The sequence below is a fragment of the Brassica napus genome, chromosome C1 (assembly GCF_020379485.1).
Source record: "Brassica napus cultivar Da-Ae chromosome C1, Da-Ae, whole genome shotgun sequence".
NCBI lineage: Eukaryota > Viridiplantae > Streptophyta > Magnoliopsida > Brassicales > Brassicaceae > Brassica > Brassica napus.
Window position 1 is genome coordinate 30,319,862 of NC_063444.1, and position 25,151 is coordinate 30,345,012.

Consider the following 25,151-nt stretch of genomic DNA (forward strand, 5'->3'; position numbering starts at 1 on the left):
TGGTTTTGTAAATTCGAAGTATATCTTCTATGTCTTACGTAATGTATGGATGGTTCGTTTCTTATTATTCAACTTGGCTTTTTTTTTGTTTGTTCTTTTGTGCAGTGGGAATGACTCAGAACCATTAGCAGTTAGTCTCTGTTATCAGTCGCGGTTATATTTGTATATATTTGTCTCTGTTCGAGTTTCTTATGAGAGGAAATTGTAGATGTTGCAACTGACATATTTATTGAGGTTCTCAAGAAAAAGAAGTAGAATCACCATCAGGACGCCATAACCACTTGTAAAACCACATGGAGCCAGCCTTGACTACGTAAATTGTTCCTGTCCCATCCATACTGCGCATATGTACATTTCTCTATCGAGATTATAGCATGTCCAAAACTTGCTTCTCTGTGGTAGAGTACTTAGGCTGAGGCTCAGTCATTCTGCAGAAATCATATAACACATCTAAAATCTAATAAAAAGGTTGTTTGCAATGACCATAAGTCCTTTATTATATAGCTGACTTGGTAGCAAATCCTTCAAGTTTCCTCCATCACAAATGATGTAGACATGAGCAGATTGATCTTTTAGTGGACTGGAAATGTGATTAACCATGGTGTCTGCTATGTTTGATATGAGTTCATGGTAGTTGATCAAAAAAAAAAGAGTTCATGGTTTCGCAGAAGCTCAAAAAATTGTCATAATCTATAGTTTAAACGGACATAATGAGCTAAAGTTTTGTGTACTTACTGACCTCACGTATGTGTGAACATGACTTGAGAAAAAAACATCTATTTTATTATTGACAAACTACGGCTCATACATGACTCTCATGGTTTCATGGGAACTTACGCAGTGGTTTCTTGGCTACCACCTTGAGAGCCAGTGCTGTAGAAGATCCAGCTGGTTTACCAGCAAGTGACTGAGTTCTCCGGAGTCCACCGGTAGTGTCCAAGAAGACTTTGAACTGAGCAGCCATCATGCCGTACCGTGTTGGGAATCCAAAGACGAACCCATCAGCTTCAGTTAGTTCGTCAGGTGTGATGATTGGTGATTCACTCTTTGGTGGTGTGCTCATCTTAGAGAGTGATTCTTCTGGAAGCGTCTCTGGTACCTGTGAAACAGCAATTCATCAGGGTCAACGATTCACATGGATTCGTGTAGCCAAGCCTAACTATATCTTGTGAATTGGAAATTCCTGTGTCACAAAACATATAAACTAAAACTGCAACACATGTTATTGAAAAGGATTCACAGCAAGAATATCACCAAAACGACGTGATGCCATAAGAAGGGGTCAGTCCTGAGATTTATGGAACTTGAAACAGTTACTTAATAATCAAAACATATATCTTTGTTAGACAACCTGGAGGACAAATGATAAAACTTTGGAGGCCAATGTTTCATCTTGTTATGCCAATGACCGGTTCAGTTGGCCATAAACCAGCTAAAAAACCTAGACAAAAAATTAGAATCTAAACTTGCTAAGCTAAAAGAAACCATCAGCCAAGAATCGAAAATTAAGAAACTTGGATAATGGCAATGCTCCTAAGATTGCCTAAAGCTATTGTCAGAATGTCTTATATATCCTTTCTTAAAGATTCACAAACTACTTATGACTCAAATCCTAGTGCTGGGTAGAGGACTTGGTAGCCACTTATATTACCCATTTACATAGTTTCTCACAGGAACATAACGAAATACAAAGCCATTATGGAGGGGAAGACAAATCTTACCTGCCATAGTTTGGCTTCAACGCCTTCAACAGAAACAGCTACTTTATTAAGGGTAATGGTAGATGTTGTACCATGGTGAATGATTGATAACAATCAACAATGCAGTTTTTGTTATGTTAACCTTTGGGACTCCTCTACCTGCAGCCAAATTAGGATTAACATTAGAAGGCACCCGTGACTCCACACCATACATAAAGTTAAAGTAAAACATAAGAATCATTAACCTGGTCAATTGCTTTCTCCCCATTAACCTCCAAGACCTGACCACGTCTCGTCTCATAGATTCTTCTCCTAAGGGAATTTTAGCAATCTCCTGGTAAGTTAGACCCTGTTACATTAAACACAGTTCAATAAATCTTTAAAGTCAGTAAAGTATTCCTGAAAAAGATAATCTGATTGTCGATGGAAAGCTTATTTCTTTAACAATGTTTATTTATACTTGACTTTTTCAATGATGACCAAGAGAACTGCAACACCTGAGACAGTTTGTACTCTACACAATTCAAAATTTCTCAAATCAGTCTTTTACAAAGATAATACGGTAGCAATCCCGTAACATCAGGTACAGAAAACGGTTGATATGTAATCAACGAAGAAAACCATCTACACCCTTCGTTAGTTAACCAATGTTTTAGAGAGACTGCGATACATGATTGGTATCTACAGATCAGAATCAAATCAACATACCCATTCCGATCACGGGAACTCCTTCATCGATGTTGATAAAGCCGCAATCGTTGTCACTGTGAACAAAAAAGAAATCACAAACGCGAATCGTGAATAAACATATCGACATCTAAAATGAAACCAAATCAACTCAAAATTCAGGAGATGGTTCTCATAGTAGGAAAGCTTACAATTTTACAGTCGCAGTTCCACCTCCTTGCATGAGGAAAAATCGTAGATCGTGGGTGATGGATTTAATAAAGACTTTAAGAAGATGAATATGTAACTGGTAGGTTTTAGGATTCTAAGGAAGAAGATGAAACACGTTCTCAGAACTCAGGTTCCGTGGGGGATGAAAGCAAACTCAAACCTAATATCAAAACGACAGCTTAAGGCCCGGCTAATCTCAGATCTCAAAAGCCCAAAACGTAATTGAGGTAGACAAACAAACACACCCCATTGGTTGAATTTATCTGTCGACGTGGAGGGCTTCTCTTTTGAGGATATTCAACTTTTAGTATAGTATATTTTTTCAAATTATGTAAAAATCCAAATTTACTTATATATAACTAGATTTTTATCTGCGTTAAAAAGAGCTATTCTTTAAAAAAAAAAGTATTTTGATGAAATCTGTTTTTGTTGCTATTTATATGTAGACCAATATAATTTATTATTTATTTAGAATTAAATACAATTAGATTTTTAAAGCTAAATTTGTTGATTTTTAAAAATATAACATTCTCGACCTGTAAATTCTTATAACTTATAGTAATATTCAGACGCTAAAATTTAATAAAACAATTGTTCAACAAAAAGGCATTTCCTTTATGCACTATAATATAATTATTTAAATAAATTTTATTTTACTAATCAAAAAGTAAATATATGAGATTTTTAAATAAAAATTTTAATTTAGTACTTAAATTCAAAAATATTAAGTTTTCTTATAGATTTTCGTATAATCAGAAAAGGAAATTTATATTTATATTTAAAATAAAATGATATTAGTAGAAATTATGAATAAATTAGTTAGAAATAATGAAAACATTGAGTTAAAAATAATGAAATTGTTGCCTTTATTAAAATTGTAAAAATTCAAAAACATTTAGTGGAATAAGTTTTAAATAAAATATGAAATAAGACATTTGTTTGAACCAATGTTCCTATTTTAATATATATTCAAAAAAAAACCATTTTTTGAGAACTTAAACAATTATTTTTAAACGTGACCATATCTGGATGCTCTAGTTTTAGTGATAAAAAGGTCATGTGAATATTTATATGTAACCAAGTGGTCTTGTCATAGTGGTAAAAGGGTTCCAGCTGGAGCTTCCGCCCTGGGTTTGATTCTCCTTGGCCACTCATGGACGCCTTAAGTGGCAAGAAAACCTGGATTGCCATGGACCCCTTGGTGATTAGTCCTTGGACCTAGAAAGCTTTTGGAATCACACCAAAGTTATCAAAAAAAAAATTCATATGTGGCTACGTCTGTGAAAACAAAAATTCAGCTGCATGTACCTTGAAGAACTAAAATATAATAAACTTACCATGAGATAAATTTGTATCCCTCGACCGGGTGATTGTGGTCGGATAGTAAGGAGCAGGGCTGAGACGCTAACACGTTTCAGGTTCGACTCATCTGTTGCGCGAAACTATGTCACAATTATCCTGGTCATTTAACACGGATACGAGTCTATGCTTTATGGCCCATTTGAATGCTCGGAGAGAGGGCCTATCTGTGGGCTGCACCGTCCTTTTGGGATTAGTCTGGGCTTTTCCATAGACCTGGAATACCCATGTTAATCAAAAAAAAAAATTGTATCCCTGCAAAGTTACGTAGAATTGTTTAATATGAATTTGGAACGTACATGACGTAGGCACAAATTGGATGGTGAATTATTTCAAAGATGTTATGAAATAGATTAACAGACAATTAAAAAAAAATTAGCTAAGAACTAATGAAATATGATTTTCCTACAAGAACAAGGTAAACAAAGAAAATAATAATCTTGTAATGAAAAATGAAAAATGAGTGTTTGTGAATACCCTACTTGGTCTTCAGCCTTCTACTTAGATACTTCGTATCTTTGGCCTTGATTGGTAGAGCATTAGCATTACCATTATGCTCTACATTATCCAATTAACAATTGCTATAAAAGCATTTAAAAGAGCATTTACTAAATGCTAATGCTCTACAAATGTTCTCTGGCAAATGCTCTCATATGAAGCTTTTAGAAAAACATTTGCATTTACAATTTATAAAATTAAGAAAAATATATAATTAATTCATTTTATTTAATTAAATCATAAAATAAAATTATATCCATAAAATAAAATTTTGATTTCTAAATTAATTTACGACAAAAATATTTTTTTAAAAAATAGGTATTTCACATTTAAAACATAATTTAATTTATTTTAAATGTGAAATATTATTTTTAAAATTTATATTTTAATTATAAAATTTATTTTAAATAATATTTTTTGATATAAACATATTTTAAAAATTATTAAATAAATTAATTAATTATATATCTTTTTAATTGTATATGTTAATATATTTATATATATATATATATATTAGAAATATATTCATTAAAAATAAATGTATTACATATTATATACTAATTTTTATAATAATTTTAAATAGAATATTCATACTGCTCTACCAATCATCCTGTTAAACAGTTTAGCTTACATCTCCCTGCAGCATACTGCTTTTATACCATGCTAGTATGCTTTATCATCTGCCAATCAAGGTTGCCTCTTTTTTATCTCTAACCCGACATAAACCCCAGCCGACTTAATTCAATGGGCTAAATTCTGTTACTCGACGGGCCTAGTCAGATGGGATATAATCCATCTCCAATGATAAGTACCCGTCAGTTTATTGTAAGAGGTGAAGCCGAACTCAATGAACTTGTAAGTATGAGTTAAAAGAGTAACATAACTTGGCATTTATCTTCCAAATGAAGTGAGCTTCCTTCTCGGCATAAGTGTTTTAACAGTATGCTGGTTAACCTGGTTTTCTGTAATATCGTCCAAACCTTGGTTCCATTCGATTGCAACATAAACCAAAATCTAGTTTTGTCCGAGAAGTGGAAGCGTATCTTCTAGAAAAACGAGAATCGTGCCGCTGTTTTAGGTTTCTGTAGACCTAGTGATGATGTTGCTTTGGTGAATGCACCTCTCTTCTTATAGATATAGAGTTGAGCTTCTCATTTCTTCATTTTTCCTTGCGTTTTGAATGGTAATCTTCTCCTAAACTTTCTCTCTCCGTTGATTCCGAAGATTTGCCTCGACTTCTTCATACGTTATTCGCAAAAAATGTCTTTGATCCATAGATGCTCGAGGGAAAGAAAAAGATAGTTATGTCTTTGAGCCCAAGCCCATATAACTCTGGTGGATCGAGACTTGTTGATGATTTAGTTAGGATTCATCAGGTACCCTGAGGGACACGGCTAGATAAGATTTTGACCAACGACAGCTTGTTCTTCATGCCAAGGAAGTGTTTAGAATTGATGGGGATGGTCAAGAAGCAAGAAATGAGCATGTCGAGAAAGAACCGGTTATAACTTCTTTGGAAGACGAGGGGGGGGGGATTTGATATCCTTCAGACAATTTAGCTTACCCAATTCGTAGGCACCGAAAAGGTTATCTTCCAGCCTCCTCTTTCTGAGGTACAAATTTGGCCTTCAATTAGTCGAACGACAAAACTGGCCTGACATTGAGTCGACAAGGTCTGATTTTTCAAGCGTCACGACTCTACTGGAAGAACTCGGCGTCTCCCCAGGATTTATTTATCATTCCTCGACCCAACCAACGGCTATAGGATATGCTTGTGTCTATGAGTCATGGTTTCTAAAGGACATCCAAGTATGGTTCCCTATTCCTCAATCAATCACAGCTTACTGCAAAAGAAGAGACCATTGTTGTGGCGTTGATGATCCTGGCTTCTAAGATTGCTGTATCAATGGAGTTAGGGTCTTTAAGAATTTGTTCCAATTTCAAGTGAAACAAAAAGGGTACATTTATGCAAAAATGAAGCTGAAGATGAACATTTTGAAGGGCCATCCCTCGAAGACTCAAAATGAACCGGGCGGCATTTGAGGAACCCCCGACTGACTTTTGATTTCTATGGGCCCGTAAATGCGGTAGAGAAGACGATGTTATGTTCACCGTTCTATGGTATACTTGTCCTAACCCATTTTTCATTGCGCAGTTCGGGATCCCAATCCCATTGCCTACCATGAGAACTTCTTTATAACATAACCAAAGTTGCGGCTTGTCATGAAACTTGGCCGAAGATCAGAAGGTTAAGAATCCAGCAAAGCCTTGATCGTATAGTTAGGGGTAATATTCCATTATTCCGAACATACTTCATTTGTTTACTGTACCTTTACGTTGTGCCATTACAACTTAATTATCTGGTTTTGTTTTGGGAAGATGACTAGACTTCTGACATCCCGTTCCCAAGAGATAGCGGGAAAATCCAAGGGCTAGTGGGAAAGGAGCGGGAACTTCAACCAGAATGAGAAAAGTAAAGAAAATAATCTCAAACTATGCCTTTGGGGCCTTTTATCGATTAAATATCTGCTTCATAGCCTTTCTTTTTCATTGATAAGGCGTCAAAGAGGAAGGGAAAATATGAGTGTGTTTCTCATTTCTTACACCCTAGCAGCTCGCGGTACTCGGTGTTGTATTAAGATGAGAGTTTACGAGAGTATATACTCGCATAGCCTGATAAACACCCCAATACCAACGAAGAGACATGTTCTTGTATCTCGTATCAAGATACTATTCCTATGAGTGTTTCGTCAGTGATAAGGCAAGACCTAAGCTTAATTTCGAGTTTGGAGTATGTGGGGTCGATCCCGTTGCAATGTCGACCTGGTTTCCACCTCGACTCTGAAGTCTACCGATAATATTCTTGGCTTAAATAACTTGCTTCAATGGTGGAACCGAGCACCCCTCTAGGAAAAACCAAGAAGGTATTGATAAAAATTTTAGATTTATTTTATGGCATGCTAATTATCCTTGTGTCGAAAATGTACGAGAACCATCTCTATGGAGGAATCAGTTAGGAATTTAGTTACAAAATAAAGTTTTTTCCGTTAGAACCAATCGACGGACAGGGTAAGGCAAGTACTTGTCTTTCCAACTCAATTATTTTTTTTTCTAATTATAGTCCGTGACAACTGTTTTGTGGATTTCTCCAAGATGGAACATTCATCAAGGAGGTGATTTACGGTCGAACGTTTATTTCCTAAAAATATACGATGTCTCGCGTTTTTCTTGGATGAACGTTTCTTCGAGCAAACCAAGTTGTAGACATTATGAGAGTGTGGTTTGGGGGAGTTTCTCCGTTGGAGCATATGTTGCGTTTCAACCTTGTGGTTGAGATGTATTAATGGGGCTTTCTTTCGGGAGATTCGGCTGACATTGGCGAGGAAATTTCTTGGAGACTGTTTTTAGACTCTTCAATTTGCAATCGACAGAGTTTCGACCAAGAGTTCATATGCATTTGTTTTCAGGAAGAAGAGTGTTCTTTTGCTTATATTTGATCTCCCGAGATTTATTTGTGTGTAAGGATTTACGTATACCACGTGTGGGGTATTTGAAATCGGTTGGAGCTTTGACCAAAAACTAGTTTTGATCGATGGAACGTGTTAATGGTTTGCCACTTGAAGATTTTGGCAAAGTACTTGTGCAAGAGTTGGCTTAGATGTGTGAGGAAATTCGTCTAAACATTGGGGAGGAATTGGAGACTTTTTTTAAACTTTGATTTGCGATCTACAGATTTTGACTCAGAGGTGGTATGAGTTTGTTTTAGGGAAGAAGCGTGTTCTTTTTTAAATAGTTTGATCTCCCGAGAACAGGAAAAAAAAAACCATTATACTGACTTTGGTTTTATTTGTGTGTGAGGATTTTATTTTCGTATACCGTGTGGGGTCTTTGCAAGTCGTTTGAAGCTTAGACCGAAACTAGTTTTGATCGATGGATCGTGTTAACAGTTTTTTGCTCAAGTATTTTGGCAAACTATTTTTTGCGAGAGTTGGCTAAATGTGTGAAAAATGTGTTATCGTATTGCCGAATTTTTGAATTCTATGATGGACATGATTGTCGTTATGAGAGGTTTTGTTTTTCGTATGCGGTTCTGAGGCAGCATTTTTGTTTGATGCTTTTGGAGGTTTGTGTTTTCGCGTTTCATTTCTTCCTTGTCGATGATGAAGTCTGTTGGGTGATGAAGGGCACCCTGAATCGTACGCAATTTTTCGAACGCGAGCCAGGTAAATATCTTTATACCATTTAAAATCTCCTAATGTTGGACATTTTAAATTTGTTAATACAATTTTTTTTTCTAATTATGCTGCTGGATTACCAATAAAATGCATTGTTAAAGTATGTATTAATCCTTATATTGTATTTTGATTTTCTACTTCTTCATTAAAACCATCTTTGTCTTCTTCTCTTTTTTTCAACATGGTTAATTATTGAATTTTGTGTAATTCAGTCTGGTAAATTGTCCCACCAATATCTTAATGCTCCATTAAATCCAGTTACTAGCGTAATACAAGCTTGCTTATCAAATGACATCTAGATTTAAATGATATAGCGGGCATTCTCATTTCTTGAAATAAATTCATTATTTCATATTTTGAACGTCCATCAATATTCCACTCATATATACCTTCTCTAGTGTATATACTATTAAAATGTTTATGGTGTTCTTCAAATAATAGATCAGGTGAAGTATGTAGTGGATAATAAGGTTTTTTAGATCTCATCATTTTATGTTTTATTCTATTAATTTCTTGAATATCATTTTTTAACTATGAGGATGTTTGGATAGATTCATTATCATTTTTGTCTATAATACTAATTCCTTTATTTTTATATAATTTATCTAATCTAGTTGCAATTGATTTAATGATTTCATTTTCATGAAATTTGATTTGTCTTGTTATTGGTTCAAATATTGGAGTGGTTACAGATGAAAATGGATATTGAGTACTTTGGTTAAATTTATCCAATTTATTGTTTTCATTCGTAGTTATTTTATTGTCTATGTTGTCTGCTTGTTTAGAAATTGTATATAATAACTGACTTTGGTAATTATTTTGTTGATATATTAATTTAGTATCTTGTAAAATTAACGGGTCTTTGTCATCCTTATTAGCTCCAGTTTTAAAAGGTATGGTTATTATTTGTTGATTTGAAGTATTTATTTTTAAATATTCTAATGGTGGATGAATTGATTTAATCTTATTACCATCTACTTGTTCCCATACTTGACGGGTGGTGCTTGTGTGGGGGGAGGCTTCTTCTAAACGACTGGAGTTCAATTAGACTGCCATTTTTTCGCCTACTACGGATCCCATACCACCCCCCGTATTAATCTTTTTAAATGGGTAATTGATATTATAGGCGATTGAATATGTTTCAAACCATATAAAAATGGAATATTTATTTCTTTTAGATCATGCAATTATACCATTTTATCTAAACTCAATAGTTTGCTGTTTAGAGAATGTTTTGAAATACCAATTACGTTTTGTGTGGCGCCTGGGGGGGGGAGGCTTCTTCTAAACGAGTGGAGTTCAATTAGACTGCCATTTTTTCGCCTACTACGGATCCCATACTACCCCCATATTAATCTTTTTAAATGTGTAATTGATATTATAGACGATTGAATATGTTTCAAACCATATAAAAATGGAATATTTATTTCTTTTAGAATCATACAATTATACCATTTTATCTAAACTCAATAGTTTGTTGTTTAGAGAATGTTTTGAAATACCAATTACGTTTTTCTTCATTTTCTTAGAGTAAAAGTCTTCTTTGATATATTGTTTTGTTAATTTCATATTCGTTTGTTATGTCATTCACAGATTTATAATCTGATGTTGTTGGAGATGTTGGATACGTTCTAATGTTGTTGGAGATGTTGGATACGTATCTTGTTCAGGTTCAGCTATAGGTGCTTTACATTTAATTGAATTATTTTGTTTAATATTTTGGTTTACACTTTCTGTTTCTGAATCTGCACTAGAGTGACCGGTGCCATATTTAGAAAGGAAGCTCTTGAATGATACAAAGTAATTCTTGGTGGAAGTGGTTCTTTGAATGACCCGGAATGTAATACTATTTTTACATTTCTTTGTTCAATTATCTTTGAAAAAATTTCTTGTTTGAAATTTCTAAGTGGTTGAGTAATTTCAGTTTTCCATTGATCTGAAATAGTTATTTCATCTCATTTTAATTTTTTAGGAGCGTAGGTAGCTGTTGGAATATCTTTAATTAAACATCTAAAATCGTTGTTTCTAAAATTCAATTCCCAATAACTCTAGATTTGATGGAAACTTAGAATCATTAAAAACCAAACTTCTTGAATAACAAGAGATTTTATAAGTCATTAAACAATCATCAAACCAGTAACACTAGATTTTAGTAAGAATCTTAGAATCCACCAACCAATAACAATAGAATTTGAGAATTTCAACAATCACTACAAATCCATATCCCACTAACACCCCCTAAGAAAACTTTAAAAACTTCAGTTTGAAACCTATGAGAGTTTTGAAGAGAACGACATAAGGTGAAAATTGCTCCTAATTGCATATTTTCTCTAGATTCTTAAAATCCTTGAATTAGAACATATTTTGTTTTAAAAGTTTACTAGATCTCGATCCTCCATATGTTAAATATTTAAATATTTGCCGATGTTAACATTTAAAATTATAAAGATTTTTTTTTAAATAACAAAAATCATATTATCTAACAATGATTAATCTCTATTACCTTAAACCAATGAAAACAAATTTTAAACTATATAGTTTATTTTAAAAATTAAACAAAAACTAAATGTTTAATTATTTACTCGATGATAAAAATCAATGAAGCGAAAAGTTTAATTTTTTAAAAACTTTCTAAATTTGTGAAATGTTACAATATCTTTGAATATGACAATAAAACAATATTATACTAATCTTTATATATATAATTACGATTTTAATAAAGAAATAATAATCCGAAAAAATATATATAAAAGAAGATACAAATACATGTGAAAGTTTAAAACAATCTATTCAATGAAAAAAATATACCGTAAACTTATCTTATATATTAAAACAGAAGTCACAACCTTGATTCATGTGTAATTTTTTAAAAAATGGACCTAATGGACCTATTCTTATAAAGTCATGTTACATTTAGTCTCTAATCTTATCATTTAAATTTTGAGCCTACCAGAAATTTTTATTGGGCTATCAATAATTGGATTTAAACAATAGATAATCCATTAGATTTATAGATAGTATAAATTAAATAGATATAATTTAATGTTGTAATACTATACCTCCATATGTTAAATATTTAAATATTTGTCGATGTTAACTTTAAAATTATAAAGATTTTCTTTCAAATAACAAAAATCATATTATCTAACAATGATTAATCTTTACTATCTTAAACCAATGAAAAAAAAAATTTAAACTATATAGTTTATTTTAAAATTAAACAAAAACTAAATGTTTAATTATTTACTCGATAATATAAATCTATGAAGCGAAAATTTTAATTTTTTTAAAAACTTTATAAATTTGTGAAATGTTACAATATCTTTGAATATGACAATAAAATAATATTTTACTAATATTTATATATATAATTATGATTTTAATAATGAAATAATAATCCAAATATATATATATATATATATATATATATATAAGAAGATACAAATATATGTGAAAGTTTGAAATAATTTATTCAATGAAAAAAATATACAGTAAAGTTATTATGTTTTAAAAATTGATAGACACATATATATTATAATATATACCAATTTAGAATTGAAAACAAAATATTTATATAAAAATAAATGAAAACAAAAATCCGGACGGTTGCGCGGGTCGAGATCTAGTAAACTTTTAAAACATGAAATACTTTTTATAACTCTTTACAAATTTAACAAATCTCTTGACTTTTAGAATCAACCAACTCCATAAAAATTCTACTCCCACTAACCCCCCCCCCCCCCCTTAATCTAGTTTTGAAATCTTGTATCAAGCTTTGAGCTTTGTATTTAATCCAAAATCAATAAAGTGAGGTTTAATCATATTTTGTTAACAATTTACAATTTTGTTTTCAATTTTATAATATAAACTACAATCGTTTAAATTAGATTTTAAAGAATATAAACCAATAGAACAATTGTTTATTACCAATATAAGAATTTAAAGTATACAAACCAATAGAACAACTGGAATTAGAGCCGAAAGATCTTTCCAATTAAAAAAAAATTCATTAAACCGATGCAATTAGTTTCTTAGTTTTCTTTAAAGTTGTATAAAACAAGACTTCAGTGAACCTAAAATAGTTGAAACCCTTCCAGATAGATACTTACCTTCTACAAAAACAGCTTCGAAAAAGAACTTTTGATTTCAAGCAGCAAGACCTTAGAAAGGACAGTAAGACCGTTGGCAAGCCGCAGTTGTGTTTATATCATATAAGAACTTTTGATTTCAAAACAGTTTGTTCAATAAAAGAACATATATATCAAATATGAACTTTTGATTTCAAAACAGCTTATCCAATAAAAGAACATGAGCAAACTTTATCTCTGGAAAATGGATTTGAAGAAATTAAACTATTATCTTCACTCGCTTTAGAAATGTATAAAAAAAAGGATTCAATTATATCCATTTTGGTTTAATACAAATTGCTATAAAATCTTTATCGAGAACTGGAATACATTTATCGATACTTATGCTATTAAGAGATACAATTTTATTTAAGTTTGATGATTCACTTCTCGGAACAGTCCAATCCAATTTATGCAACAAGGCAGAGATTTATATTTAGATGAGAGAGACAATGAGTTGAATACCTCTTGGTGAAGATGAGAGGACAGAGAGTCCAGCGGCGGACCCAACATTTATTTTTACCTGTATCATAATATATCAAAAAATTATAACAAAATGTCAAATGGAGACTCGAACCCGGGATAAGGTGTGTCATTTCCATGCACAAACACCGTTTGCGCCGCTGAATTTATATTATTCTAATTAAAAAAACAATGTATTTACGATTTAACCTGTGTCATCTGACCCACATTTTCCTTCAGTGGGTCCGCCTCTGAGAATCTACCCTAAGAGGAATAAGCTGGTGATTTTCGATTTGCAAACAGAAACTCAGTGGTTCTAAATTTGCAGAGGGCGAGATGAACACTTTGCAGAAAGTGAGTTGAGTGAATATTAGGTTATGGTGTAAGAAGGAGAGTGTTTGTAGGGTTAAGAATTTTTGGTTTTATATGGGTCAAATGTTAAATGACATACACTTTTAGTTATATTCATAGAAACAACACACACTCTAATTAATAAAACACAAAAACTACACACTCTAGTCTAGCACTCTTAAATGACATGCTGTCTTAATCTGCATGACCTGCAGGTTTAGAAATATCCAATTTTTCTGCCGTATCTGCCCCACAGCAGGCCTAATGGACCGACGAGCCCCACGGATTTTAACTCATTTTCCCGGGACTACTGGCTGTTGACCAAAAAAATAAGGTCCAACTGGCCAATTTTGAAAGAATACAGGTATTGTATGAGAGGGGCAGCAAAAGAAGATTGTTTTAGAAGATTTAGAAAATTTAGTAATAAATAACTAATTGTTGTATAATAAGGATCTGATGTTGTTTATTTTTTTTATATATAAATATATGTTGATCGATGGAGAGAGAGGGATATGAGATGTTGACTTGTATAAGAAATATATGTATTACAAAACAGAGAGTCAAAAGACTTGTTTTTCATCATTTCATTCATCACATACAAGGTCTTTATATAGGAGATACAAGTCGGTGTGATTAGACCGACTTAGACAAGAAGACAAAACATAATATGATAAGCATTATCTCTTTCTGAACTTATCACTTTCCTAATAGATAATTAATATTTAACACTCTCCCTTGATTATCTATTTTGTATTACGTAGTGCCTCGTTAAAAACCTGGTCATGGAAAAACCTATTGGGACAAAAACCATGACAGGGGAAAAAGAGTACACTGTCGTAATCTCCCCCTGAAAGTAGTGGACCTAACTTCCTCGTTACAGGTCACGCAAATGCCGCATTCCGATACCGTAGACGTGTTTTCGGAATGTTGTAGTCGGAAGAGCTTTGGTGAACAAGTCAGCTGGATTGCTGCATTATCGTACATATTCGATGTCCACTTCTTTATTTTTCTCAAGCTCCCGTATGTATGAGAAAAATCTCGGAGGGATGTGCTTTGTCCTGTCACTCTTAATGTAGTCTTCTTTAAGTTGAGCGACACACGCCGAATTGTCTTCAAATATTTTCTTCGGCTCTTTCTCGTGACTATTCCGCTTGATTCTTGTATGTGGTGACTCATTGACCGAAGCCACACACATTCTCGACATGCTTCGTGAAGCCCAATAGTTTCTGCATGATTCGAAGAAGTCGCAACCAGAGTTTGTTTCTGCGACTGCCAAGAGATCGTGGTTCCACCAACTATAAAAACATAGCCGGTTTGCGATCGAGTCTTGTGAGGATCTGATAAGTATCATGCATCTACAAAACCAACCATATCAAACTCGGTTTTTCTAAAATACATTAACCCCAAATCAACGGTACCTTGGAGGTAACGGAATACATGCTTTATTCCGTCCCAGTGCCTGCGAGTAGGAGCAGAACTATATCTCGCCAGTAGATTAGTAGCAAAAGCTATATCTGGTCTGGTACAGCTTGCAAGATATAACAGCCCACCGATAGCACTCATATAAGGTACTTCTGGACCTAATATCTTCTCGCTATCTTCGCAGGGCCTAAAAGGATCTCTTTCAACATCGAGAGTACTACCAATCATTGGAGTACTCAAAGGGGTCTCTTTGTCCATACGAAAGCGTTTCAATAACCTTTTCGTATAGTTTGATTGATGCACAAATATCCCTTCTCGGAGATGCTCTATTTGGAGCCTAAGACAAAACTTTGTTTTGCCGAGATCTTTCATTTCGAACTCCTCTTTCATATGAGTTCGAGCATCATCAACCTCCTTTTGAGTTCCAATTATGTTCAGGTCGTCTACATATACAGCAATGATCACAAAGCCAGATGACGATTTCTTTATAAAAACGCATGGACATATCGCATTATTCACATATCCTTTACTCAAAAGATATTCACTTAAGCGATTGTACCACATGCGTCCGGATTGATTTAATCCGTAAAGTGATCGCTGTAACTTGACCGAACAAATCTCCCTGGATTTTTCTTTCAATGCTTCAAGCATTTTCAATCCCTCAGGGAGCTTCATATATATATCGTTATCCAACGATCCATACAATTATGCAGTCACATCGTCCATGAGATGCATTTCAAGATTTTTAGACGCCGTTAGGCTCATCAAAAATCTAAACGTAATTGCATCCATTACCGGGGAATACGTTTCCTCAAAATCAATTCCCGGTCTCTGAGAAAAACCTTGGGCAACTAGTCGGGCTTTATATCGTGTTACTTCATTCTTCTCATTTACTTTTCTCACGAATACCCACTTAAACCCAACAGGATTTATATTCTCAGGCGTTATGACTATAGGTCCAAAGACATTTCTTTTATTCAGGGAGAGTAATTCAATTTGAATGGCCTTCTTCCACTCCTCCCAATCATGTCTTTTTTTATATTCTAAAATGGACCTTGGATCGGGATCATCATTTTCATGATCGATCTCTTTGGACACAGAAAAGGAGAACATTCTATCAACATCTTTTATCTTATTCCTGATCCATATCTTTTCATCTCGGGCGTAGTTGATGGAAATCTTATACTTTTCTGTTCCCTTCTCGTCATCTGGACCATCTTTATCTATGCCTTCTTTCAGACATTTTTCAGTATCAGGTTCTTCTCGAACCTTACTATTTTGCTCATCCAATTTCTTTTTCTTTCAGGGATTTTTATTTTTAGAACCCGCTGGCCTCCCCCCTCTTTAATTAAACCCTAGGTTCATTCATTTTATTTCCATCAGTTTGTTCTTTAGGAACATCAACTCTTGATGGAACATTTTCAGCGGGTATACATGACTTCGTCACCCTTCTTGTATCTGTGAACGCATCTGGTAACTGGTTTGCCAAATTATGCAAATGCACAATTTTCTGAACTTCCAGTTCTCTTTGATTCGTAGGGGGATCAAGGTGTAACAACGACGGTGTACACCATGTAATCTCTTGAGGAATTTTACCAATTCCTCCCCCTAACGCTGGAAATTCATCCTCATTAAAATGGCAATCGGCAAACCTTGCCGTAAACATATCACCAGTTATTGGTTCCAGATATCTTATTATACTTGGTGACGTATAACCCACATATATTCCCAATCTCCTTTGTGGGCCTATTTTTGTTCTTTGTGGCGGAGCTATCGGAACATAGACCGCACACCCAAAGACACGGAGATGAGATACATCTGGCTCTTGCCCAGATGCCAATTGTAATGGGGAGTACTTATGATATGCACTCGGTCTTAACCGAACCAGTGCAGCCGCATGCAATATAGCATGTCCCCATACATAAATTGGGACTCAAGACTAACGGTCTTGCAATCAACTGCAACTGTTTTATCAATGACTCGGTCATGCCATTTTGTGTATGCACATGGGGAACTGGATGCTCCACATCAATCCCCATTGACATACAATAATCATCAAAGGCTTGCGATGTAAATTCACCAGCATTATCAAGCCTTACTTTCTTAATGGCATATTCTGAGAACTGCGTTCTCAGCTTTATTATCTGGGCAATGAACTTTGCGAAAGCCGTATTTCGTGTCGTCAAAAGAGACACACTTGACCATCTACTAGATGCGTCAATCAATACCATGAAATACTTAAACGGCCCGCACGGTGGGTGGATCGACCCACATATATCACCATGTATCCTTTCTAAAAACATTGGTGATTCATTGCCTACTTTTGCTGGTGATGACCGAGTTATAAGTTTCCCTTGAGAACAGGCATTGCATGTAAATTCGCCCGTTTGCAAAAATTTTCCGTTTTTCAATGGATGGCCATTCGAATTTTGCACTATCTTTCTCATCATGACTGAACCAGGATGTCCTAGCCTCTTATGCCAAATCTTAAATGTATCAGTAAACTTCATGTTTACCACGGCATAGGACTCAGTCATGGTTATTTTCGTACAATATAGTCCAGAGGATAACATTCTTAACTCTTCCAATACATGTTTCCTCTCGGACTTAATGCAAAGAATTCAATGACATCTTTACTTATAGTCTCAATATGATATCCCTTTCTTCAGATATCCTTAAAACTTAATAAGTTTCTTTGAGACTCGGGGGAATACAATGCATCACTTATTTCAAATATTGTTCCCCCTGGCATTGAAAATTTCGCTCTTCCAGAGCCCATAATAATCTTTGCATTACCAGATATTGTACTTATGCTTCCAGCGTAATCTTTTATTTTGAGACTGGAGAAATATTTCTTATCTTTAATTATCGTGTGCGTTGACGCACTATCTTCCAAACACAAATCTCCATCCATAGTCTCAAATTTTGGCATTTTCTGAATATAAAATATTCATAAAACATATATTATTAAACATCAAACATGACAAACATAACATATATCTTACAACAAAAGATATAGATACTATAATACAGTCTATTTATATCACATTGATCTACATCACTCATCGATACTCTCTGGCTCAACCAGAAAGTCTGATACGTCGAGATGAGTATCATCGTTCAAACCATGAAAGGATGGCCCAGGTTCATCAGAGATGAAGTTTGTTTCACCTCTTCCTTTCTCTTTTCCCTTTTGGGATTCTCTATACAGATCGGCTAAATGTTTTGGCGTACGACAGTTTCGTACCCAATGACCTTTCATGCCGCATCTGTAGCAAACCTTTCCTGTTTGCCTTTTATCATCCTTGCCCTTTTCATTCCTTTCATTTTCGTGGAAGTCTTTATTATTTCTTTCATCATAGGGACGGAATCTTCTTCCTCGTCCTCTTCCACGACCATGATAACGGTTTCCACCACATCCACGACCTCGTCCTCTTTTATTATCATAACTAGATGATGCAACATTCGCTTCAGGAAGTGGAGCAGATTCAGTGGGACGAGCTTGATGGTTTAAAGTCACGAGTTGATTATTCTGCTCCGCTACAAGGAGGACTTGCATCAACTTCGAGTAACGGGTATATCCATTCACCTGGTATTGTTGCTGCAGGATTGCATTTTCAGGATGGAACGTGGAGAGAGTTTTCTCGATCATATCATAATCACCTATTTTCTGTCCACATAACATCATCCTCGAAGTAATTCCGAACATCGCAGAATTAAACTCACTAACACTTTTGTAATCCTGGAACCGAAGATGGATCCACTTGTGTTTAGCTTTCGGTAAGATCACATATTTTTGGTGATCGAACCTCTCTTTTAAAGATTTCCAGAGGTCACAAGGATCCTCTTTCGTAATATATTAATCTTTTAAACCATCATGGATGTGGTGTCGTAAAAATATCATGGCGTTAGCCTTTTTCTCATCCGACACCGTTTTCGAACTATCGATGGTTTCCAAAAGCCCGTTTCCTCTCAGGTGCATCTTTGCACCCACTGCCCAGGTCATATAATTATTTTCCGTAATATCCAGGGCATTAATTTCGAGCTTTGTCAAATTCGACATGATAACTGTATTCATAGAATAATATTATAAATATAGTAAAGACGGAAATTTAAATGCATAATTTAAATGCAAAAATTAAAGGCATAAAATAAAAGCATAAACTTAAATTACATAAATTTAAATTGCATAAATAAAATCGGGAGGCTCAGCCTACCACATGATCCGAGGAGTCATAGACTACCATATTGATCATTTTTCAAAGTCCGAGAAGACATGATCTACCATTTTGACTTTTACTTATTTCAAGGTCCGAGGAGACTTAGTCTACCATTTTTGACCTTTTCTTTTTATTCACGGAGGCTAAGCCTACCACGTGTTTCTCTGATCGTGAAGGCATAACCTACCATAGCGATCAGTCGGGGAAAGCAGCGCATATCATCCCGAGAAATAAACGGAGAAAGTCCAGCCTCTCACTCCGAAATAATAATAAAATTTAAATAAATTAAGTATATTGAAATACATAAATTTAAACATTACTTCGACTGGTTTAAGAACTTTCGGATTAATAAGCCTCAGTTGATCAGAGCCTTGTGCTGATAACATGTTGTATAATAAGGATCTGATGTTGTTTATTTTCTTTATATAAAAATATATGTTGATCGATGGAGAGAGAGGGATATGAGATGTTGACTTGTATAAGAAATATATGTATTACAAAAGAGAGAGTCAAAAGACTTGTTTTTCATCATTTCATTCATCACGTACAAAAGGTCTTTATATAGGAGATACAAGTCGGTGTGATTAGACCGACTTAGACAAGAAGACAAAACATAATATGATAAGCATTATCTTTTTCTGAACTTATCACTTTCTTAATAGATAATTAATATTTAACACTAATAAAGAAACATATCTTTCTTCTTTGATCAAAAAAAAAAAGAAACATATCTTTTGTAGAAAGGAAACATAGAGAAATGTTTGGGTTTCGGCATGTAGTGTGTACTTTGGTGTTATAAGAAGACTTATCGGGTCACTGATGCGATTAAATCAAACCCCAATCGCTCTCTCGTTTCACCCTTCAAACTTAAGTGGAAGAAGAAAGAAAATAAAGTTGAGATCGTAAGTTTTCTTTCGCTCTGCTCTGCTCTGCTCTGCTCTGCTCTGCTCTCTCTCTCTCTCGCTATGGGTTTCAGTTTTGATGCTTGTATCTTATCTGGGTAAGTATAAAAGAGAGAACTTTATGTAATTCATTGATCCTCGATGACAATCTGAAAAACCCAAGTTTTCAGAATCTAAATTCTTGAATATCAATATCTGATTGAATTGATGTTATTTATGAATGATTTTGTGGTGAACTCTTATCAGATCCAATATGAGCATGGAGATTGCAAAAGAAAGGGCTGAGAATCAGACTTGGAGAGACCTTCCATTGGAGCTTCTCATCTCTGTAATGACTAATCTTGAAATCGAAGACAACGTACGTGCTTCTGCCGTATGCAAACCTTGGTACGAGGCAGCAGTGTCTGTTAGAATCACAGACCAGCCTCCTTAGCTCATGTACTTCCCTATGTCGAGAAACTCTTACGAGTTTTACAATCCATCAAACTCCAAGAGACATACAAAGGAGCTGCCTAAATCATTAGCTGGCTCTAAAGTGCGTTACTCTAAAGACGGATGGCTCCTTATGTGCAAAAGCATTTCAACAGATTTCGTCTTGTTCAATCCATTTACTATGGATCTTGTGGTCTTGCCTGATCTTGAGCTGTGGCATGGTTACCAGTTAGTGGGATTCTCTTGTGCTCCTACGTCAAGCGATTGTGTGGTGTTAATCATCAAAGACTATGATCCAGGCCATGTTACAATCCGTACATGGAGTCCGGGTGAAACAACGTGGACTTCAATGCAGGTCTCGTCTCAGTTTCTTGATGCTAAACGTAACTATGTTGTCTTCTCAAATGGCTTGTTTTACTGTCTCAACTTAAGAAACAGCCTTGCGGGTTTTGATCCATCTTTACGGACGTGGAATGTCCTTGACATATCGCCACCAGTATGTCCTGATCACATTGATGATGAGAGCTGGTATGAAGGAAAGTTCATGGTGGGTTACAAAGGAGACGTATTTCTTATATGTACATTTGGAAATGCAGAGCCTTTGGTGTTTAAACTCGATCTTACACTACGTGTTTGGGTGAAGAAGGAAAATATTGGTAGTTTGACGATCTTTGGGAGTATTAATTCATGTGAATCGAGGACGTATGTCCATGAGGGGTTGCTGAGGGACAGTATCTACTTTCCTAAGTTATGTGACAATGAGAACCGGTGCGTAACTTATTCGTTTGATGAAGGGCGATACCATCCGCGGCGTGAGCACAATGTTAATTGGGGAACGCAACCATCTTCTGAGAACATTTGGATCGAGCCTCCTGAGAACGCTTTGGAGCTAATCTAAGAGAAAAATGTCAATGTTGTCTATGTATTTATCATGAGTTTGGTGGGAATTCAGAAGCTAGATTAAAGACAAATCTGTGGATTCTCATCAGTGTGTTTAGGCTTAACTGGGTCATTGTGATGAATCCATTTTATCAACAAGGAACAAATTAAAAAGTGTTACAAATGTGATCATCCAATTACGAGGACACTAAGCATCCTCTCTTATTGTTTCTGCTTTATCATCAGTACATATGTCACTTTGTCCTTGTCTTTATCTTTAAATGTTACCGACATAGACATCTATAAATAGAGAGGTTGTACTTGGTTATTTTAATAATCTGAATAAGATCAACTCTTCTTCTTCTCTTACAACCAAACTCTTTCTCTCTGTTTACTTATCACTTTCTAACATACATATACAATAAATTATTATTTCTCTCACAAGTCACTATCATCTCTCTCTCTCTCCCTCGTTTTGATCATCTTTTCTTTATACACAAACTTTGATTATCATATATTACTTCACCTTTTATTCACAACACGTTATCAGCACGAGCTCTCATAAACCGGTGAAGTCTATCAGTCCGGAAGCTCTGACCAACTGAAGCTTATCAATCCGAAAGTTCTTAAACCAGTCGAGGTAATGTTTAAATTTATGTATTTCAATATACTTAATTTATTTAAATTTTATTATTATTTCGGAGTGAGAGGCTAGGCCTTCTCCGTCTATTTATCGGGATGATAGGCGCCGCCTTTCCCGACTGATCGTTATGGTAGGCTATGCATTCACGATCAGAGAACACGTGGTAGGCTTTGCCCCCGTGAATAAAATGAAAAGGTCAAAAATAGTAGACTAAGTCTCCTCGGACCTTGAAATAAGTAAAAGTCAAAATGGTAGACCATGTCTCCTCGGACTTTGAAAAATGATCAATATGGTAGTCTAAGACTCCTCGGATCATGTGGTAGGCTAAGCCTCCAATTTCATTTATGCTCTTTAAATTTCTGCAATTTAAATTTATGCCTTTAATTTCTGCATTTCTATTTCCGTCTATATATTATTATTCTATGAATTCGGTTATCATATCAAATTTGACAAAGCTCAAAATAAATGCCCTTGATATTACGGGAAATAGTTATATGACCTGGGCAGTGGGTGCAAAGATGCACCTGAGAAAAAATGAGCTTTGAGAAATCATCGATAAGTTGAAACTATATCGGATGAGAAAAAGATAAAGCCATGATAATTTACACCACTTTAATGATGGTTTATAAGATGAGGTGTATCATGAGAAAGATCTAGAAGATCTTTGAATAATCAAATCCTTGAAAGAAAGGATTCACCAAATTGTTGGAGTTGATGTAAATCCTCCGTGATAATTGAAAAGAAAAGAAACTCATGATACTAAACCATCAAATCGGTCCTTCTTGAAAAGGACAAGGGTGTGGATGCGGTTGAAACCGCTATCGTGGTCGTGGAAGAGGACGAGGAAGAAGATTCCGTCCCTATGAGAATAATGGAAACTTCCACGAAAATGAAAGTGGTCGGGTGATAAAAGGCAAATAGAAAAGGTTTGCTATAGATACGGCCAGAAAGAAAATTGGGTACGCAGTTCTCGTACGACAAATATTTAGCCGATCTATATCGAGAATCAAAAAGAAAAAGAGAAAGGAAGTATATTAAACTTCGTCTCTTATGAGCCCGAACCATTTTTCGTAGCTTAAATACTCTTCTTGATGATTCAGATTTTCTGGTTGGTCCAGAAAATGAAAATAAAATATCGATGTGATATGAGAATTATCTTCCTGAATAAGATTTTCAGATTCATGATGGAGATAGATATACCTGGCAGATATTGGGTCATCGTACATGACTACTAAAGGTAACAAATATTTCTCCTCTCTCAAAATAAGTATAATATCTATTACTATAAAAAAATTATTATTGGCTTTAGAGGAGCTTATGATGAACAGACATGCATAAGAAAATGATGGCAAAAGTATAAATGAGTGGTAAACCTGAAGTTTACTGATATATAGCCATTTTCAATAATGTTATCAACATTATTGTGAAATACTGAAAAACTAGAAGTTTTTCACATATAGCATGTCAAGAAAATAAAGGAAACCATCGTGGGTGTTGAATCATCAAACAAGTTCATAATATGTGATTTCTTTAAGCAGACCCCAAATTAAGATCTCACTCTAAAGGATTTGAAACATAATTCATCCCAAATGGGAAAACTGAATATGTTATTGGTTCTAGAGTGGGATTCAGTACGAGATTTTAGACATGAAGTGTCATCATCTCGAGGGAGAGAATTAAAGAATCCTAGTAAGTGGAACATTGAAAAAATTATGTTCGCACTCGAAAAAGAACTTGATAAAGTAAACTCAAGTAAGATGATCCCCATGATCGGGTGTAAACATGCAGTTGTGCATGTAATAAAGATATATACAATCCAGAGGGATAAAGTATATGGATAATTAGAAATATGCTCGCAAGTTTGCTAGAAGCATATGATAAGCTGATGGAATGAGATATGTGAAATGGATTACAATGAAAAGTAGAATAATCCATTTACAAAATGTCTGCCAGACATTTTGATGAAATAATGAAATCTCATATTCCAGCTGAAAATGCTCCAATAAGAAAAGAGTGTCCTAAAATGATGATATATGAGTCTATGGCATGCTAAAGACGTGATAGACCATTTTGGTTCCAAAGAGTCCTCGAAAAGGAGCAAAAATATAAATAGAGGATGAATCTCATGATGAGACCGTTGATATGGTTAATATAATAGTCAGGTACCTGGATAAATCATTGATGATGATAAAGAGATCTCGATTAACCATATCAGTACGGATAAAAAGATGGAACCAAAGAGAAAATAGATTGTCGACAATAATGAAAAAAAAGCGCTATATAAATAAGGATAATGAATCTACCTCAATGTATGAGGGTAGAGTGAATTGATTGGCCATCAATTCGATATAAAGCTCGTTAGAAAAACGAGAGATTTTTGGACCAAAAGTCCAAGGTATAGTTCTCCAAAGAATGAAATGAAAGATGACCTTGAGGTATGAAAAACGGCTTGTTCCGAGGTCACTGGAGAAAATTTAAAATAGATGCAATATATTGAAATGTCTGGCAGGACAAAAACGACTTGAGTTGCATCTTGATATTTTAGAAGTCCCTGGAGAGTTAAAGATGCTCTCGGGAATGTATAAAACTCTGGAAGAGTTAGAACAAGCCGTATATAAGGTATCTTGAACCGGTAACTGGTGATATGTTTACGGCACGATTTGCCGATTGCCATTTTAATGAGGATGAATTTCTAGCGCTAGGGGGAGGAATTTGAGAAATTCCTAAAGAGATTACATGGTGTACATAGTCGTTGTTACACCTTGATCCCCCTACGAATCAAAGAGAGCTGGAAATTCAAGAAAATGTGCATTTGCATAATTTGGCAAACCAATTACCAGATGTGTTCACAGATACGACATGATATACCCGCTGAAAATGTTCCATCAAGAGTTGATGTTCCTAAAGAACAAAGTGATGGTAACAAAATAAATGAACCTAGGGTTCAGTTAAAGAGGGGGAGACTAGCGGGTTCTAGAGATAAAAATCCCCGAAAGAAATTGGTTGAGAAAAGTTGCAAGGTTC

General features: G+C 34.7%; 1 pseudogene; it reads left to right on the forward strand.

The window, feature by feature from the left end:
* The first annotated feature begins 19,997 nt into the window (after positions 1–19,997).
* On the forward strand, positions 19,998–22,858 carry LOC106376648 (annotated as a pseudogene).
* The last annotated feature ends 2,293 nt before the right edge of the window (positions 22,859–25,151 follow it).